At 43.8% G+C, this 5,523-nt stretch overlaps 1 pseudogene; it reads right to left on the bottom strand.

Annotated features, from left to right (window-relative positions):
* Positions 1-771: 771 nt before the first annotated feature.
* LOC120679478 lies at positions 772-4,609 on the bottom strand (annotated as a pseudogene).
* Positions 4,610-5,523: the final 914 nt, after the last annotated feature.

Here is a 5,523-nt window from a genome sequence, read left to right as displayed (position 1 = left end):
GCTCTCAAGCTCAGTTTGGAGAAACTTGATGCCGCCCTTGACCTCCTTTCTGCAGGCTGTACTCGCTGATGAGCAGATCGGCAAGCTTGGGGAGGAGGCTCGGCAGTGCCCCCGTCGCGACCTCCATGGACTCTGGCAGCCTATGGATGATGAGGATCAAGCTAGCTTGTTTGGTGTTTGTACAGAGAGCAGTAGTGCTTGGAGTTGAATTGTGGTGCTTAAGCTAGTAGCTTAGTAGAGTAACTATCCTGGATGGGCACTAACAAAGTTAATCATGCAGGCAACGTGCCATGATAGTTCTGCAAGTATGCTCTAATTAAAGTATTGCATCTCCACCTGCACAACCAGCTAGCGGTGAGATTCCAACGATGATGGAGGTTTATTAGGTCAGTCTCAATGAGAGTGTCATCGACACAGTTATCAAGACCATAAACTAGGTAATCGAGCCGGACGAGTGTCATGGTGATGACATTCCTCTCATATTTCATAACACTCAACATCCTCTCTCTTCATAAAAGTTTGTCATGTCAGCAAATTTAATGCTCATGACACTACTATGATAATTCCATTAAAACTGGTCTCAGAGACTTGACCTAATAATGGCTCGTGGTTCGACACAAGTAGAATTTGGCAATGCACGTTGAGCTCCTTGGATGCCTCCGCCATTGCCGGACGCGCGCACATATCTCGTTTTGAAGATAATATAAAGTTTGGGAGCTCCATTAATGGTGAGAACGTGGATGCACGTTGTCTCAAGAAACAATTTGCAGCTACCAGAAACATTTGCCATACACATAAGAGGAATAATCAATAATACACAGTTAAACAAAGATGGTGAATACAGGAATGAAAACACATAGAGAGAGACAAGTCTGGCCTCTCTGAACGGGTCACTTTGTATTTCTAAATGTGAGGATTTCATGCGAGTCCAGAGATATGCATCTTGGTTGGGGTTTTTTCTCTTCTTTTTTCCTTTCATGAGATGCTCCTCTTGGTTGCTGGCGGCCGCACTGATTGGTGGACGAGGCCGATGGACGAGCTCGTCGGCGGCGACCAAACGCTGGTGTACAAGCCCGTGAGGTACGAGAAGACCCCAGCGCGCAAATCCGGAGCTCCACTGATGAAACGGCGTGATTTCTGTTCACACATACAGAGGGATACAGTGTTGCAGCTGTGGAAGAATCGAAATTGTCTGGATGAAAGAAGAATACTTGTAAGAAGCAAATAAAACAGCAGGAAAGTTGCCACTTTTGAGGCTCTCGTCACACTCTAACGGAAGTGATAATAAGTACTCCCTCTGTCCGAAATCATTAGTCGCTTTAGCTTTTCTAGATTCATAGATTTTGCTATGTACCTAAATATAATATAATTATGTATCTAGAAAAGCCAAAAATGACTAATTATTTGAAATGGATGGAGTACATATTAGTATCTGCTTTACTGCATAGGCCTGCCCCAAAATACCTGCTGTCCAGGTTTGCACACCACCACAATTTCGAGCTGAAATGGACTCGAGTTCCATCACTTTTAACATGCAGAGAGGAATCACAAACAAGCCACTGAAATTATATTGCTGCAGCAATGCTTGATTGCAATTATGAGACACTAATAAACAGGTAGAAAAACACAATGGCATGCTTTACCAACGTACAAAAAAAAGTTAATCAACTAGCTATGGGTAGAATACTAATCAATACACTTGTGTACGACTAAAGGGGGCAACAAAAACGTATATATCTAAAAAAAAACTATGTATCTGAAGTTTGAACCATCCTGGGGTAAGGTACAGTAGTGCATTGATCATAATATACTCTCAGGACCAAAAATGTGAAGGCCGGTCACGCTCAGTCAGACAGTCACTCATCAGGAAGTTTGGACTTTTTTTTCTCGAACCAGGAAGTTTGGACTTGCAGTGGAGATGTCAGCAAGAGCAATTTTCTTTGTGACAACAGCAGGAATTTCATAGGAGAACTATTGAAAAGTTTCACTTGAGGTAAGTGCACCCCAAGAACATGAAAACATAAGCCGTCAGTGAAGTAAGGAGCTCAATGGACCAAGTAGGTGGGATGAAGAAAGCTGGTATGGCTAGGACAAGTAAAGAACCTAAGATCCAGCCACCCACAAAGACTCCAAGCCTGGAAAAACAAACAAATCAAAACTTGGGGCATGACCAATAACATCTAAGATAGAATGCGGTGGAAATGCTCACTAACCCTGTGGTGAATGCCCTAACAAGGTTCTTCATCTTGTCATTGAGGAAGTATATGCATGATACAAGTGACAACGCAAGCTGCAAAAGAGAAAGATGTCACTGGCTTGTGTCCAAATTTTGTTACAGCTGAAAAGATTACTGTAGTAAGCTTCATCTAAGATATGAAGTCCATTTATGATTCTAATTGTCAAATCAAATGGGAAAAGATCTTCCGGACACTGACTCTCGACTTTTTGGAGGTAGACACTAGAGAGCAAAACTTTGAAGGTAAACACTAGAAAATCATCTAAACCCTTTGCACTCTTGAGGCCTTAATAATGAGGGGAAAAAAACTTATGACCTCTCCCACGAACCGACAGTTTTGGCTCTTAAATAAACCTGTATGATTCAGGGATAACAGCTCCCTAAATTTAAAAACTCCGAAACTTAAAATTGAATCGTAAAAGGTAAGAAATGAATCCAAGCATACCTGAAATGCAGGCCCAGACTCAGCAGAAGTTGCAATGCTCCATCCAGCAATGAAACCAAAAAAAGCAAGTCTCCTTGAAATAATCTCCAGTGATGGCACCTCAAAGTATCCAAGCAGTGCCTTAACCCATGATGGGGATTCTTCAACTTGCTTTTATATCTTGCTTTTAAGATTGATTTTGGAATGCTTACGGTGTGAGTAGCTATTCATTATTATCTTATCATAAGCACCTTCAATAGCCTCTTCGCTTTCTTCGTACCCAGCATATTGTTTTAAAAGAAAATTCCTTGCACTCCGGACCTCTTCTTCGGATGCATCATGATCAACACCGAGAAGCTTGTAGGGATCACATGATTGTTGTCTTGGAAACACTGGAACCCGCTCTGCCGATACACACAAATAGCTCAGCAGCAGAAACAGTAGCTAATTCTGGTACTAAAACAACCAGCAGCACAAAAAACACAACTGAAGACAGAACCTAGCAGACTAAACAATAAACAAATAACTGAAATAACAGCTATGATGAAGAAAAATCTACAGAAAGTTTAGATGTTAGCTGGCAAAACCAACATTAAAGGGCATGTATTCAAATGTTTATTCGTTACAAGTTAGGCTAAGCATCTCCACCAGGGACGGCAAACAAGAGGTCTCAATTGCAAGGTTTCGCTTCACAAATCAAAACTCAAAAACAGCGAGACATAATTCAAAATGTTTGTCCCAACTAAGTGAATGAAACTTTTGATTTCTTTTCCAGTTGGTTCGACAATAGGATCGAGGAGCTTGAGCTGAAACAATGTCGACTACTCTACGTTAACAAACTGTGCCATAGAAACAATTGCAGTCATAAAGAATGCCAAAAAAAGTTAACAGTGCTTCTGCAGAGCCTTTAATAAATAAAGACATGTAAATCTCAGTCTCATGATATGACGAGTAAGTTTTGTACCTAAGATTCCATCTGGTTTGATCTTATCAGAACAATGAGTCCACAGGGAAACAGTTCTTACCAGACAGTAACTATTTCCCAGATTCACTAACAAGGAGGACTAGTTAGGCAAACTGGATTGGGGTATGGGTGACTGCCAATCCAAACAGTTAAAATTTTGTGGATTTCAAAGGGAAAATTGTGTTTTGTCATTCCAATTATCTCACAGAACGATAGGGATGACCAGATGAGATGATCCTCGCAGACAGGCAACGAGATGGTGGCAGGCTCAGTTGGTCACATTGATTGCCTTCGGATAATTGATAAGCTTTTCTGTTTAGGCTGAAAGAACCTTATTTGGTGGCAACAGCCTGTGGCCTGTTATATATTACATCAAAACATTCTCCATCGGCCTCTTCCTTTATGGTGTTGAATTGTTTTTATTTGGACTTCCTTTTCTTCTCCAAAGAAAGATACTGGTTTCCAGGTTTAGCTTCCTAGGTAAGCAAGGTAGCAGGATGAATTTGGACATCGAGTACGGCACTAACTGAGCTACGGTTTCTCCGTCCTTACCGTTGCCGTAGCCGCCGGCGCCGGCGCCGACGGAGAGGCTCCCGGCGTACCGGAGCCGCGTCAGGGGCGCGCCTCTCCTTCCGCCCGGACCATACTCCGCCCCGGCTCTGCATAATTCAACAAAGCCACACGTTGTAATGAGCGCGTCGCTTGAAGGCGGAAGCAAGCAGCTAACTTGCCAAGGCATAAAGAGGACGGAATTAAGCTGAGCATACATACATGTGGAGGAGAGGAGGCCTCGGGGAGCGATGGAGCGGGCGGGCGGTGACGGCTGCCCGGTTGAAGGCGGCAGCGGCCTGCATCTCCGCCGCCGCGGCGAGGGCGCGTGGCTGGGGGGGAGGCGCGGCGGGCCCGAGGCGGTGCCGCGGTGGGGGAGGCGAGACGGAGAAGGTGTGGGGTGAATGGATAGGGGATCAAGCGAGGACGACGGGGGAAGGCAGCTGGCGGCGTGGTAGGTGGGTGGTCGTCGCATAGTAAATGGGGCGAATCAGGGCCCGATCCATGAGGATGAGCCGTGATTCGGCCCATTAAAGCAGGCTTTGAATGGCTAAGTTTGAGCAGCCTCTGTCGCTTTATATTAGTCGAAGCGTGTTCCCCTCACAAACACGTTTCCCGAGCGATTAGCATGAAGGGATCGAGGGAGTGGCTCAGCTCAACCTCGAATTCTTGATGGAAGCTACTCTCCTTATAACCTCCAGTAACATATCTGAAATAAACAGAGCACGATTTCTCGTCAAGAAGTAGAAACCCAATCAGTGATGGAGCAAGGTTAGGAGCTGGGTATTTCTATTTCTCAAAGCGGTATTTCTATTTCTCAAAGCTATTTTTTCCTACGTAGTTCTAAAGAAATTCCATTGTATTCTCTCTGTAATGCAATAAAGCGTAGCTCTCCTACATTTAGCCCTGCTAATGGGTTGGAACCCGCACCATACCCAACCCCACCCAAAATTAACATATTTAGATACCCAACCCCACCCAACTCAATTAGTTAATTTCTCAACTCTAACCAACCCGCCCCATTATAAGCGGGTAACCCATAAAAACTCATGGGTTCTACTATGCAGAGGAATTTAGTGGTTCTACACTTAATGTGGAGATCACATATATGTCTAGCCACACTACTTTGCACAGAGTATCTGTCAGTCATATTGACTCATCTCTAAAAATTTCAGTCAATTTCGATAAAATTTTATAGTGTGAACGCGAGGTTTTAATTCCAGGGTCCGAGTCTTGATGTGGAGCCCACGTGTAGTTCTAGTCACGCTACTTTGCACAGAGTAGCTGCCAGTCGTACTGAGTCATCTTTAACAAATTTCAGTCAATTTCGATAAAATTTTATAGTGTGAA

Source organism: Panicum virgatum, chromosome 6N (assembly GCF_016808335.1).
Source record: "Panicum virgatum strain AP13 chromosome 6N, P.virgatum_v5, whole genome shotgun sequence".
Classification (NCBI taxonomy): domain Eukaryota; kingdom Viridiplantae; phylum Streptophyta; class Magnoliopsida; order Poales; family Poaceae; genus Panicum; species Panicum virgatum.
This window is presented reverse-complemented; position numbering and strand designations above follow the sequence as displayed.